Genomic DNA, 15,993 nt, shown 5'->3' on the forward strand with positions numbered 1-15,993 from the left:
GAACATGGGATCAGGTATTGTCCCATTTAGAAGTTCATACTCTTGTGATTACACTAAAAGAGTTGAGAAAGCTATTAAAAAAATTACTTTTTCCTGATTCTGCCTATCTGCAGTGATAAACTGAAAGAGAAGTGCATTGAAGTTGAACTGATACTGCTGATATATCATCTATTTACTGTCCTGTTTACAGTGTTACTTTGGAACACACCACCCTCTCTCCCTCCTGCAATGAAATGGGTGAAGAATGGCTGTAGAGCAAGGTAAGTGCCAAAAAACAAATCAATTTTCTATTTGCTTCATCTTTTAGGGATGCCTGTTAGAATATTGTCAGTTGTTTAAAAAAGATCAAGTTTTATGGCAGAGCAAAAACAATTCAGCTTAACTTCTGAACCTGGCAACAGCCACATGCAAAGGGATAGAGAGAGAAATAGAGTTTGGGGAACAGCTTTTGTAATATGAAATGGCATAAGGCAACAGACCAGTTTAGGTCATCTTCAAACCTAGTTTATACTCGAAGAAAGAAATACAAGGCTTAACAGATTCATTCACCCCATAGTGATTAAAAACCTTTCCCAAGAGAGTGTGGGGGTGCATTCCATTAATTCTGCAGAATTTAAGATTGTGTTTTTTAAATATGTTTCAAATCATTTAGGGTTGTAAAGAAAGCTTCCATATGTGAAGAAAGCATAAATTAATGTATCATCTTCATTCATCTACAGAGACCTGTAATGCCTCTCCTGCTGTTCAGAGATTTCCCAAGCTGCAGCAAAGTGAAAACTGACATATCTGGTCAGAATGAAAGGCAACTAGGGGAAGTGACAAGAATCATATCAATTTTGCTCCCGTGGAAGTTAAGAGTAGCAGCAGAGGCAGGTACTCAAGATATTCAATGGTTTCAGAGGAACAGCCGTGTTAGTCTGTATTCGCAAAAAGAAAAGGAGTACTTGTGGCACCTTAGAGACTAACCAATTTATTTGAGCATGAGCTTTCGTGAGCTACACATCTGATGAAGTGAGCTGTAGCTCACGAAAGCTCATGCTCAAATAAATTGGTTAGTCTCTAAGGTGCCACAAGTACTCCTTTTCTTTTTAAGATATTCAATGAAAAGCTCCAAAAGACCCAAGATCTGTGAAGATTAGTAACTGACACCTACCACTAACACCTTCTCCAGAGCAGCAACAAGGATTTCAGGAGGGAATGACAATAACTGCTGGTAAAAACAGAAAGAGGCTTCAAAGTTAATCAGAATACACAACTTTTTTTTTTTTTTAGCATCCAGCTAGTGAGGCTGGATCTCGGAGACAGCATCATGGTAGAAATCATACCACTTTTTTACACCAGATCAGGGACCCCAGTCAGTTGTCTCCTGTGCTTCTATTAGGTGTAAGTAAAAATGTTTCAGGCCCTATGTGAGAGGGGGCAGGGCAAGTGGTCTGGAGGGATAAAGAACATAATATAGATAGAGATAAGGGAGGGGAGGGAGCACTGAAAATAATGCAGAAAAAACTATCTATAAGAAGGAATGGAGTGAAGTTAGCAAAGAAAAATGGTACAACATACGTATTACTATATTGACAAGATCTATTCCTTTAATTAACAGTGGTCATAACTTTGGGGTAACATGCATTTTTCACGTTGATTAGTACATGCCTAGGAAATTTTTCTGAACTGAAACAATATGAAGCTCTTAGATAATATCAGCCCTTCGTGTTTGAGTGAGGTGTAGCAGTGGCCTCCATATATCCCATTAAGGAAGTGGCAAGCTTTGTCAATCCCTTTAAAGGACAAAAATTCCTTTCAATAAGAGGATAAAGGAATTAGTGCTGTTGGTGGCTTGTTTACTGTAGGTTTCAAATATTAGGTCCATTAGATTTATGTTCCTTTTGGGCATTCCAATAAATCTGTTTTCAGCACCTAGAAATGAGAGACTCCTGCAGGGTGGATTAAAAAAAAAATTAAATACAAATCCAATTTAAATAAAGTATGGGTTAATTTTAAAAAATAAGCCTATTTAGAATTAAATTTGAAATTGACAATTTATGTTAAGGCTTAAATTAAATAAAAAAATATTAAGCAGTACATATTTGCTGCCAAGTCAAACCACTGAACTGGTGGAAATCATTGATTAAGCACCTGGAAACAGTTTGTTGAAGCACTAAATCTGCTTTTCACAGCAGCAGCCTTTCCTACAGATAAAGAGGAAATATTTTCTTTGTTTGTTTACTAAACTAGTCCAGTTCGATGAGTAGGTCATTAAAAGTTAAGAACCAAATTTGGATTGAAAAGCAGGGAAGGGTTTTTTCTTCTTCCAAACTATGAATAAAAACCTAGATGTGAGAGGGTCAGATTAACTTGTTCTAAAATCTTTAACAGCATGGTGATCAGAAACAATCAGTTCAATTCATTAATTACAGAGACTTCCTTTGTTTAATAAATCAGTTTTTAATGCAAAACTTGCATAAGAAAAAATATCAAAGTATTTAGCACATTTAAGATAGTTTTAGTTAATAAAAAAAAATTAAAGATACACAGCATTTTCAATTGAATTTCCATCCAAATAGAGCTTGGCACAAATCATGAGTAAATAAATTAATCATCAAGTAAATAAGAAATGCATCATTCACAATTTTCCATCATAATAAAAATAGTAAAGATTCAGAACCTGAATAAATGCAATGTAATCACCTAAATAAATGTGTGCAGATATAGTGCCCAGTTTAGCAAAAGAAACAACAAAATTTAATATGAAGGTTGTATTTAGGTGAAAATCAACCTGATTTAATGGTTACCAACTAATGAGAATCAATCTGTCTTTAGGAAAATAACTAAAAAGTACAAATGCAAAACACAGTTAAAAACGGATTATCTAAATCAAGGTTTCCTGCTTGATTATTTAAATTACGACTAAAATAAGTGACTTAAATTGCTTTTAGTAGAACCAATCCACCCTGGAACGCAGTAATAATAAATTAAGATTTTGGCACTTTGAGTTAAAGTGTGCTGTGAGGTTGCCTCCATCTAAGACAGGGTTCCCAAACTTGGTTCGCGGCTTGTTCAGGGTAAGCCCCCGGGCCGCGAGACACTTTGTTTACCTGAGTGTCTGCAGGTACAGCCACTAGCAGCTCCCAGTGGCCGTGGTTCGCCCTTCTCGGCCAATAGGAGCTGTGAGGAAGCTGTGGCCCGGCCCACACTGCTTCCCACAGCTCCCATTGGCTGGGAACAGTGAACTGCAGCCACTGGGAGCTGCAAGCAGCTGTACCTGTGGACACTCAGGTAAACTAAGCATCTTGTGGCCCACCAGGGGCTTACCCTGAACAAGCCGCGAACCAAGTTTGGGAATCCCTGATCTAAGAAGATCAAACAAGTTCTGTTGCATGATAAAAGAATATAGTTTCAGAAACCCAGCAGATCTAGAAAGTTAGTTAAGAAACAAATCTCAGTTTCAAACTTCTGAGAGATTCACACAGTGAAAACACAGGATTATGATTACAAGCCTGCTAGTGTCTTAACACATTACAACTCAAATTTTCATTTTTTAATGTTTCTGTTAAAGGTTAATTGATTAATGCCCACCTATATGCACATTCATAGCTACTACTGATGTTCTCAACACTATAATCCATGCACAAAGCATTCCATGTTCCCCTGCCATATGTACATTCCTATCTGAGATAATGGCAGGTTGTTCACTATTAAAATTATTAAAAAACCTTCACTTAATACCTCCTCAGCTTCTCACTTCCTATAGAGTTTAGGAGATCTACAGGGTGAATGGGGAGCACAGACAAAAAAGTGCCAGCAGAGACAGGAGGAAGGATAGGGAACATGAAAAATGAGGGCACATTTGATTCTTCCTGCAGACCTTGGGACTCTACTGCTCCCTCCACAATCAGCTCACTGGGGCCCCCAATCCACACTGTAAGCCCTAGCATGCTTGTTGAGGGCCTATCACACCCTCCTACAAAATTTACAAAGATCATTGGGCTTCCTCCTCGCAAACCCTTACACACTTGTAGGGGTCCATTAGTCATCCCCTATAGCCCTGTCAGGCTCAGAAGTTCCTGAAGAGGGCTGACAACTCATCACTAAGCCCAAAACTGAGATGGACATTTCTATTTAGGACTGTCAGATGACTGATTCAGTTTTAGCTCAGATGACCAAGCTTCATCAGGCTTTGAGAGGGTTTTTTTGGTTTGGTTTTTTTTTTTTTTTGGGGGGGGGGGGGTTGGAGGGGGAGATTGGGAGGCAGTGGAGAAGGAAGAATACCTTGTGACGTTCTGTACCTTGCGGGGGGGGCGGGGGGAGAAACACCCAGCACCCCATGTTCATCCTTATAACGACTGGTGGTATCTAATGCTAAGTTTGTCATGTCAGGTGTCTTCGGAAAGTTCATGATGTACTGAGCATTACTGTTATAGTAATGGTATAGTAATCATTGTTATAGTAATGTTATAGGTTGTAATTTCATGTATATAGTTATGAGGCTAAAAATGTATCTTCATGGCTTAAAGAAAGCCTAGGCAAAAACTCTCCAGAAGCAGAGGAGCAGTTCACACCTCAGCAGGGCATGTATAGTGTACACAAACCAGGGGAAAACAAGTAAATGTCCCCTTTCTCAAATGCTAGCAAAAAAAATTGCATATATGGTGACAAGATTTGCTATGCAAACAGGTTTTATTTCTCATTTGCTTAGCCCTTGCGTGTATCAGTTTTAGAAACAGTGTTTCAGACAGTGTTCCTTTAAATGCAAAACCTTGTTTTGGTACAACACCACTCCTTCAAATTGTTCACTAGAATTTTTTCCAGCATATGTTTACAGAGGAAAAAAAAAAGCAGCAGCAAGTAATCCTCAGTAAGGCCTGCCAAAGAGCATTGCCAAGAGATGCATGGACATCTTTTAGGCCATTTACTCACGCTCACTTTTTACAGTGAGAGGTCAGTGACAACGGTATTAAGCTACAAGATTTTTGATACATGGCAACAGTTCAGGTTTTTACTTCAGTTCATGCAGACAAATCTCACTTTAATTATGATGATTAAGCCAGTATTCTTCAGGGTTCAAGAACAAAAAGCATGAATATGACAGAAGTTAAAGAGGGGACTAAAACAAACATGCAGGATGTGTGCTCTAACCTATGGTTCTCAAGCTTTGCCTATGTGTCTGGAAATTTGAATACTAGAAAATGCACCTTTATCTCTGTTTTGAATAGACTAAAACAAAAACAGAAATAGGGTCTTAAATTATTAACCTCACAAAAACCTGCAGCTTCTGACACGGCAATCATTGCTTAATCCTTTTTTATCCTTTATCCATTGGATCCGATGAAGTGAGCTGTAGCTCACAAAAGCTTATGCTCAAATAAATTTGTTAGTCTCTAAGGTGCCACAAGTACTCCTTTTCTTTTAATGTCTGTAAGGTGACAATAATTTGCACTATTCTATTTTGTGACAAAATATACTGCCTGAATGGCTCCTTAGTGTGGAGTCAGGTGTGTGCTTAGTTCTTTTGCTTCCAAGTGGTAGGCCATCTTAAAGGAATTCTAGAAGGATAGCTAAAGATGAGGTACACGGACAATCCTGCCCATATCCTGAACCCCAGATTATTGATCATGTTTATAATCTGTACAAATACTCTCTTCTCATTTAAAGAGCTCAGGTTTAGCCCATCTGGATTCTAGTGATAGGTTTGGCCTGGGGAGAGATACTCTCTGTATAAACAGGAAAACAGGTTTGCTTGTGGACATGCTGATCAGATCCACAAAAAACAAACAAAAAGACAGCCTTCTCAACCAGTAGGGTGCTATCAGTAACACCTGAGCAGTCTTTCTTGATCCCCTTTGTTAGCATGGACATTCACTTCAAGAAGCAGGGAAGGAATCTACCATATATATGATACCTACCAATTCTAAGGCAGATGTGACTGTTTTTTACAGCAACATTAAATGTCAAGCTTAAAACAGAAACCCAGTTCCAACCTTAACTGTGGAATGAGTGTTCCTACAATTCTAAAACAATTAAGTTTACAGACAAATCATCTAGAGGTGCAAGAGAAAGTAAGCCATAATACTAAAATGCTGTAGTCCCGCCAGAAATATGAGTAACCAAATTCAGACTGCCCAGGGTCACAGTATCCACCTATTGCACTGTTAGTATAAGCCATTGAAAAATAGTAAGAGAGATCCCCCTGGCTTCTTGCCCCAGATTAGGGTGAGGGGAAGAGAGAGAAAGAGCGCTTAGTACATTTACCATTACTTTGCCAAAATCACTGACTTTATCCAAAAAGCCACAATGATTCAAAGCAAGATGCTGCCAAAATATTTTTCAAACCAAAATGATATGAACACAAGTTCCAAACACCTTCCCAACAAGTTTACCTTTTCAGGGAGGGAGGGAAGAGTATGTTAGTCTCTGCACCCAAGATAGATAAAAAGGTATCCACTGAAGTTTTAAGAACTATCATAGAACTAGGACAGTTTGGAATTACTCCCGAAGACAAGACAGATCTAGAGACAGGTGAAGCTATGGGCACAAGAGGACTTCAAGATACAATGTAACAGGGTCTTCCCAAAGTAAGGGCACACATCTGGCATAGCCATTTTGCCTACCAGATGTTACTCTTTCAGTGAAGCACTTCTGGTACTGTGATGGTGATGTAACAATCAATGTAGAGGAGGAAAAGAACAATTTTACCAGGATGTCCCTGCACTGTATGAATTCCTTGAAAGTTTTCTGGATTGCCTCTGTCTCAAGCACATTGATGTGCATCTGTATACTAAAACATGGTGTTCTGGGCACTAAAAGGCCTAGCAGGAATGCTCCGGAAGAACGAGGCCTATGCGCAGCAAAGTAGCGAGTTATTGGCTTTACTGAAAGTAAGTGACACGCCCGCAACGGGGACGCCAAGCATTGCTGTCACGGATGCGGGGAACCCAGTACACCGGAGCTATGTCTGGGATGGAGTCCGACGAAGGGGCGGACAACAAGCAGTGAAAAAGCACTACACATTAACATATCATGAATATATAATCAAGTACTTTCCTAAGGGGTTTTCCTCTAACTGGCAAAGGGCCATATGCGGCGATTGAAACCGGCCAAGGGCTGGTTACAGCCGGTTCTCTGTGTCCTACAATGACCATCGGCGCGAGAAAGCTGTTTTCCCCTAGCTAGGCTGTAACAGAGTCTTCCGCAGTCCCTTACACATGGCCTCTCTGCCACAGGCCTGCAAGCACCCCAACTAAGCCTTTCAACCCTAGAAAATGGACCCAATGACCATCAGGATTCTGAAAGCATAGGATTTTCCTTCTAGAAGGTGGAACACCTGACCCAAGATCTCCTTCTTGACCTCAGACTTTCCCCACATTTCACTCTGACAACTAAGGTGTAAATTGCACCTTATAGAATGGGTCTCCATGGCCATGCATTAGAGCAAAAACTCAAATTAGGCTTAAGATCAGTTTTAAAGACTTTTCCCAAAACATTTTCAAGCTTTTCTATTGTTCTCTCACAGTATCTTAAAACTAATAGCCCTGGTCTGGGCAGTTGACTAATGTTCCCAGTGATTCTTCCAGAGTCAGGCATTTTTTCAGATACCATATACCAAAAGTACTACTGTAGAACCAAAAAATTGCTTGTTATCAAACTTTCTCCATTCCCTTTGATGACTAATTCAGGTTTCCCAACACTGCCACTTGTTTCTCAACTAGAGGACCATTTGTCAAAACCTTCATAGCCCTGTAAGAAAGGAAATACTTTCCTTTCTAACAGGTGAAGAGTCAGACACTAGTACATGATGTCCGATACAAAGAACAATCCTTTACCAGTGAGACTGTTCTTCAGTCCAGTTACTTCCCCCATTCTTCCCCCTGCATCAGTTCAGAATCAGTTTTTGCTGCCTTCACTAGGTCAGGTGGTATACTGTCTAAGACCCACAAAATTGATGGAGTAAAATATCCAAGAATATTTCTGAAACTAGAGATTGAAACAGTAGCTTTGATTTCCAGCAGATGATCCACTTGGGCTTGATTTTATTGAAGGTAGTGGGTTTTGTTTTTAGTTAGTTTCTCAAGAGAAGTTTAAAATCTACTGGCTGAAGAGTAATTGACTTAGTGGTCAATTACCATTGGTGCAGGTGCCAGTTACTCAAGTAGTAACTCAATGTTTATCTGACCAGAATGGCAGGTTTGATCCATCTTGTGTGAAGGATCTTCAGTTACGAGTTTGAAGCTAGCATCGGATTTTGTGGGCACTCTTAGAACTATTTGCACTAAATCGCCACAAAGCGACTGGAGAGGACCATGGAAGCTTTTTAAGAAATTATGCCAAGACCCTTTTATTGCCAGGCTGAGAGCTGAAGTTAGAGGCACAAAGTGGTAATACAAGTTATTCACTTGTTTATTTTAAGACAACAAAACATGTTTTGCAACAAGCCCATAATAAGTCTTATAGCTGACCATACATACAACTGGTTTCCTTCAGTGCCTATGGTAGTGACAAGTTTCAAATGCAGATTTAGGATTCTTAAGTATTAATGAACCAGATTTAATTACCCATATGATTGCAACTACTAATCAGCTCATATTTTCACTAACATTCTCCATAAGCCTCCTTATCCATCTTTCCCCTCCCCCACCCACTGGACAAGTCTTGTGCACTAGACAAGATTAAAACTAAACCTTACCAGAACTTTTCCAAAAGGAAATCAAGCTGCACTATTGAGTACAAAGTTAAAAAGAAGATCTGTCTCAAACAGATATCACTAAGTAAATCCACCCAAGCCCATTTTCTTAGTGATATCTGTTTGCACTGCAAACATCCACAATAAATGAGTTCTGATCCAGTGCCTTAGTAAAGCCCTCCATCTATTTTTATTTTTTTTAAACTATTCTGAAACAAAAAGGAGAAAAAATTAAAATACTAAATTAACCCACCAAATTTAGCACTGTAATGAGATTTTGAAAAAAAATAAAAAGAACTTGGTGTAACTGTCAGCAGCTTGGGATACTATTTTAGCCTTTTAGTGCTTAAACTTCCCCTCCCCCCCCCCAAAAAACATACAAACAAGTTGCTATGCTAATCATGCCATCTACGGCAGATTGTAATTTTCTGCAGTTTTGTATGATTTAAATGTCTAATAGCAGCATCAAATGTACCTTTGAGAGAGAGACTGAATCAGACCTGTGTGTTGATGCAGCAAACAACTTGTTAAAGTCAGCACTGGGATGTTTGACACAAATATATGAAATACTTCAAGAGTAGATTCCAGTTATTGCGGTGGGCCAGATGACTCAACCTTCAGCTGTGGATAGAGGCTTTACAAGAGGATGACTAATGACTCCAGAAGTTCCCATTCCAAGTAGGTCTGCTCCAGGAGTACCCATTCAGTTCTCCTGCCGTCACCTGTCTCTGGGTAGGGACCCTTGTTCCACTCCCTTCTGAGTGCAGGAGGTGGTGGTGTTTTAAGGCTGCACAGCTCTCTCCCATATACTGAGCTATCCCCAGCAACCAAATTGCCTAAAGGCCAGAGCCTGTGCTTTGCTTTCTCTCCAAGGGCTATGAACAGTGTATTGCCAGCAGTTACAAGTTACTACACAGCTCTTTCTAAGCAAATACACTTATTCTTAAGGTAAAAGCATTACAGAGAAAACATAAAAAAACAGTAAGTTTCTATACACATGCTGAAAGCTTACCAGGGATCACCCATCAGTCTTATGGGGCCCTAGTAGGTCAAGTCCTTCCATCCCTTCTGCAAGGATTGCCTCTCCCACCTTGAAGAGAAGTCCATTTTCTAGATCAGGAAAAAGGGCCCCAAGTCAGTTTAAATGCAGCATTTTTCAGACAAATTTCCTTTGCCTTTCTAGTCTCTGGAAACCCAGTATGAGCCAACCTCCCTAGGGGAAGGTACCTCTCTAGAGGGGTTTACAATGTAAGTGATTCACCTTAATTAAGGCTACGTTTTAGTCATGAATATTTTTAGTAAAAGTCATGGACAGGTCATGGACAGTAAACAAAAATTCATAGCCTGTGACCTGTCCATGACTTTTAATATATACCCCTAACTAAAACTTGGGCCAGGAGGCAGTAGGGCAGTCCCAGGACCCCTGCTGGTGCTGGGGTGGGCAGTGGCAGGCTCACTCCGGGGCATATGCTCATTGAGTGGAATGGTGGGTGGAATCGCCCGCATTATTTACAGGTATCTTGTTATTTTTCTTTTTTTTTTTTTTGCCGAGAGTGTATAGTTGAATTTGCGTAAGTTAAATGCGCACATGATGCAACTCCCCTGTATAAAACAATTAAAACAAAGTGTTCAACAAGCAGAGTTCTTTTGAATTTCTGCAAAAGCTTTTCCCATAGTACTTAATCCCAACAGAAACATTTTCATTATGTTCTTTCCAGTTCAATATGCAAACAGGTTTGCAATCTGAGCAAGCTGAATAGAACAAAGGGTCTGGCATTAAATAGAATATTGCATTTTAAAAGGGACAACTTGAACACACACACACACACCCCCGAAAAACATTTCTGATAACTGGAAAGAGTTTGCACGTTTTCCCCCCTAGTTTACTTTGTGCATTGGAAAGCACTGTGTGTGTACACTCTTTTCTTTCTTCCTGAAAAGGTCCTTATGAACAGCAAGAGTGGATCAGATATTTTTTTTAAAAAGAGGAATTTAAATAGTATGCCTGAAGTCTTTAAAGGCTTTAGCAAAAACTGGACTTTAATACACTAAAGTCTAACTAGCTGTTCCTGTTATGTTAATAAATTAATAAAACTTCCTATAAGTTGATACAGAAGGAAAAATATAACGTTACAGTAGCTTTTATCCTGAGAAGTTCAAGAGTGCTTTACAAATGTATTTCTATGGCAGTAACCCCTAGAAGTCTCAGTCATGGACCAGGTCCTCACTGAAGTAGGCAACGTACGAAGAGAATGAATGAAAGTCAGTCCTTGTCCTAAAGATTTTAGGAATCAAAAGTTTAACAAGAGAAAACACAGTTACAGACAGAGGGAGCACAAGGAAACAGCCTAACTGTATTGGTCAGCATAATGGCAGTCATCTCAACAAATCAGCTGAGAAGTACTTTGCAGACATCAGAGCAAAGGAGAGAATGGATTTTAACCACATCTCTTCTGCTTAAAATAGAATCCAGACAGTTCAGCTAGAAGTTCACTTTACTTACTGTAGAAGTTCATATAGCATCTATATACAGTGTTTAAGTCCCTGATCCTGCAATGGTCTCTCCACAGGTGGACACATCCACTGGCACATATCTCCACTGACTTCAGGCTCTACATGGTGCAAGCACACATCCATCAGGAGTAGCTTGCGGGATCAGGGATTAACACAGCAAATTAATCTAAACACTGTTTAATATAATGGACTGGGTAATTGAATAAATCTTTTCTATTTTTATTTTTATGCAGAATAGGATACTGCGAATGACCTATAAAAATTTATCTTTAGGATATTACAAACCACCATATTTTAATTAGTGTAGAAATTGAATACAGTCTACATCTGAAACTTGTATATTTCAAGTTGTACTTAAGAATATTCTAGCTCCTAACTGCTACTCAAAGCACTTCACTACCACTTAAATCTTGTTACATTTGCTACTGTTACTTATTCTAAAAGGCTTTGATTAAAAGAGATGAAGAAGCAATATCAAAATTTGAGTGGATTGTTACATGGAATCTGCAGAGATTCAATCATTCATCAATTAATATACAAACACGAAGGTTCTAGAACTCAGTTTCACATGGGGGGGGGAAGTGCTATAATGTATTGATGCAAACACTATTTATGAAGCAAGAGATGGGGGGGGTAGGGGGCAAGACTGTTCATTAGGATACAATTCTCTTTCATTTTCATGTTTTCTAAGTGGATTTCTCTGATGTTGTGACTGACAATGGGACTATCATAAGATCAAGAGTATATTATGTAACAAGTTAGTGGAAGAGGTTAAATCATGATTATGGGTTATTATAGCAAGAGATGCAGCAAACACTGTAGTTGAGTTTGCATGAGAATTTCCATCCTAAAACACATTCATAGTTGCTATTTACTTTACAAAGTGATCACCATGGAGGTCAAGATTTTCTTGATGTCATCTCTGCTCTGACATTTTTTTTTAAATTTGGAAAAAAAAATTCTCAGCTGTTTACATACAATATTAGTGGCAGAATAAGGGAGAGAGAAAAATCCTATTAGACATTCCCATTATAAAGATAATTAAGACTTTTGAAAGAGCTCTACAGCTGAAGCAGCCATGGATAGTAAGCTAAGCTTGATATGGAAATAGCCCTGGTTGATAAAGTGTCTGTGTTCCAGCAAAAACTGGCTTTAACCTTTGAAAGTCACCTATGCAGCTCCGTTTGCACAACTACTTTGATAATCTTCTGAAGTGTGCACTTAAGAAAGGCTGTTCTGTGCTGTATGGATGTAATTAGCTTCCTAGTAAACTGCCTCCTTCGAGTATCTAAGGAGGAACATAAATGAAAAAATGACGTACATGATAGCTGTCAAAATTAATATACCTCGCAGAGAAGGTAGTTTATCTAAAAACTAAGTCAATGAAGACTGTATTAGCTTCCATTCTTGCATGCATGGGTATTTAGGTTTTAGCGCCTTTATTAATTGTATTTGAGAAATAGCATAACAATATAAGACAATCATAATGCATATGAATAATGGGTTATGCATATGCAACCTCAGCATTATAATTTTCTGATTTCTGAGTGCTTAACTGAGGGACCTGTAATTCCATCATAAAACAAATATAGGTTCTTAATATCCAACATAACTTGCACAGGGATGTTTCTTACATTGCTTCCAGGATCTCACTAGGAATGTAGTAGTTTGAGTTACTTGTGTATTTATTATCTGAAAGTGTAGCAAAACTAGTACTCATTTTAAGTCAATTGTGGTTCAGCATGAAGAAGGGTTAGCGTACTTCTACTTAAGATCCGAATTTAACCTGATCTGATCACAAAACCAGACTAAAAACAGCATTTGTTTCTGAGGTTCCCAAATGTAGTGGTCTCCAAATTCTACTACAATGGTCAGTTCAAGAATTTCTGCTGTCAATTCTGCTGAGAAGTTAGAAATCTGTTTTCTGCATTAGTTCACATCTTTATCTTGATAAACCGTTTAATTAAAGATAATGTTAAAAAATTATATAGAACACAGGTTAAGAAAAGAGTGTCCGTACATCTGGTTCTAGTGCTTAGATTATCCACAAATACAGAGTTTGTTTTAAAAGTCGTAAGATACATATAGTGCATAATCAGCAATAACCCAAATTTTTGGTTACTATAATTTTAACAACACAGTTTAGATATTAGAATCCAAATACTCAGGTACATCCCTCATGAAAAGTTGTGCAGAGAGTTCGTTGTGAAAAGCAAAATAGATTAATGAGTGAAGATTGTCCCTCAGTAATAGAGAATTTAGAGTAGGTTGTCTATTTAGACAATAACATCCATCAGGGAAATATTTCAGTTACTTTCCCGACTGCGCTTCTCATCTATACAGCTTCAGTTCTAAACCAGAATGTTTATTTTTGTCCTTTAAGTCTCAACAATCTTGTTTGGGGATGTCAGTGGGAGGTTAATGAAAATAAAAAATGTGATTTAGATGTCCCCAACACAGCTCTTAAATATTTACACAAATCCAACACTCAGACAATCTTGTGCAATTTAATCCAACTGCTTCTTTCAGAAAAGGCCAGGACCAGAATCACAGAAGTTAAAAACTGAAGTGAACTGACAAAGCTGTGTCAGGAAGCCCACACAATATGAGGTTACAGGATGTCTGGCTCTAGCCAGAAATTTGTACCAGCAAACTGTAACCAGTTAATGAACTCCACTTTTGTTGTTTTGTGTTCCAATAGAATAAGCCAGGAGTGATTTATTTAAAGAACATATATCTGTTGAAAATATTACCAAACTATATACAGTCTGGCAAATCACGGTTGTAATTTTATCATGAGACATTTTAAGAGCATGTTCTTTCTGCATATAGAAAGTAATGAATTAAGGAACACACCATTCTGTGGCTCGAATCCAGGCCTCCTGCTTATTCTTCTGGCATATTAACAGCTATTACTCAAATTGTGTAACAGAAGTTTGTTGAAAACAGAAAATACTAGCTTATAATTTTGCTTCCTTTATTATTTACAGCAAACCAGATGAAGAGGAGACCAAACCTAAAGATTAACTTCACTGAGAAACTGAAGCTAACACAATGTTTATCTAGAATATTAGACATAAGTTTCAAAAAGTGAATTACCAAGACATTCAATTAAAATTACAACACATACACAGCTATTTTATGCACACTTAATACACTTACAGAAAGCTAGTGGCAAGCAAGATTTGCAGGGGAAAGAAAAAGAATTCAGTAAAGACACTAGCACTAATTAAGTCAACCATCCCAGAGACAGCACATTGAATAAAGAGACATGTTACTTCCATAGGTAAATGTACTTATGACATTTTTATAATAGAAAACCAACTTGAGAATGCACCATTTCACTGAGTTTTTCCTGCAGTTTTACTGCTAACCATTATGTGTTTGCCCATCAAGAGTAGATATTTAAAGATTTTTTTTTTTATCTATTCACTAGCACTTCTGTGATGTGTACCACTATACTGAGTGTCTCGTTAACATTAGTTAATTCTCACAACATCCCAGTGGGATAGGGAAGCATTGCCCCATTTTACAGATTGGGAAAACAGTAGCACAGTAAAGTTAAGCAACATTTCCAAGATCACACAGGGAGCCTATGACAGAATTTTAAATAAAACCTGATTCCTAGTCCTATGCTTTAATAGCATATCAGGAAAGATAGCTCTGCTACTTGCTTAACAATACCACATCACCTTTGGGAAAAAAAAATGAAGTGTCAGACAAAGTTGCATTAAAAGGCCACTAGTAATTTCTGAATCCTACATTAAACATGAATAAAATGTTTACTCTAACACAGAGGTTCTCATAATGACAGAAATACACAAAGACTTCTAAAAAAGCCTTCAGGCAGCAAGTACCAATGGGAAAAATTCTCCACTCAGATCTACAGAGAATCTCAATTCTGATATTCCAGGCATGTAGGGAGATTAGACTATTCAAGACAAAATCTGCTGTACAGACCTCAAAAGGAAAACTTGTCCCCCCCATGATGAAACAGTGGGAGAGCATAAAATTCATTAGTAATAAAATCTTTCCTCTAGGGAATGACATGGAACCTTCTCCCTCACCCCTCTACATATACAGAATTTCCAGCCATTTTTTCTTGCATATAGATAAAGGGCATTTTCTGTTGATTAGGGAGGATGGTACAGACACTTTTGGGTGTGTATATAAGTGCTAATAAAAGTTTAAATACCAGAAGATAAAAATCTTTATAAATCAACAAACAATGCACCCTGCCACTAGAATGTATACACAGACAGACAGACTGACTTTCCTAAACATGAATTCCTACACAGAAACCCTGTCTATGGTCTGATCCTACAAACACTTATGCACATGACTTTACATGTAGGAATACCTCCACTGAACTGGATGGGGTTTACATGTCTAAGCACAAAATCAGGAACTGTGTGCACCATACAATACTTATTGTGCAAGAAGGTGAATCATCAAATTAAATATTGTAGATTAACATTTATGATTAGTGACTCAGAAGCCACTTGATATCTCTACTCAGACTTGCTATCCAACAAAAATGTTTGGCTTAGGCTTGCCACAGTCTTAAATTTTTATTTTAAAAAAGCATCATGCTATTTGGAAGCACTGGGTTTTGGTTCTGCATACTGCAAGACAGAATGTAATAAAGTACTGCACTATTAGATCTAATAACACACAGGATTTCTAGTCACCTATTGTTGCCAGCCACTTTCATGTTGTGGAGAAAAAAAAGGTACCATTTAAAAGTTCAGCAGCTTTTTTCACTACAATAATCAAATACTCAAACTCTCTGGCAGTTTACCATT

General features: G+C 38.2%; 1 protein-coding gene across 8 annotated transcripts in view; it reads right to left on the minus strand.

The window, feature by feature from the left end:
- ITSN1 (intersectin 1) overlaps positions 1-15,993 on the minus strand; it is a 222,775-nt gene that overhangs the window by 203,221 nt on the left and 3,561 nt on the right. For 2 of the 8 annotated variants that reach the window (XM_073361526.2, XM_073361533.2), the window contains exon 2: positions 9,687-9,784. The exons of 5 other annotated variants lie outside the window; for them this stretch is intronic. The gene's annotated coding sequence lies outside the window, so the exon portion shown is untranslated. Of the gene's footprint in view, positions 1-1,153; positions 1,211-9,686; positions 9,785-15,993 lie in introns of all 8 variants that reach the window. One more of the 8 variants, XM_073361539.2, reaches the window with a different exon arrangement.

This window comes from Lepidochelys kempii, chromosome 1 (genome assembly GCF_965140285.1).
Source record: "Lepidochelys kempii isolate rLepKem1 chromosome 1, rLepKem1.hap1, whole genome shotgun sequence".
NCBI lineage: Eukaryota > Metazoa > Chordata > Testudines > Cheloniidae > Lepidochelys > Lepidochelys kempii.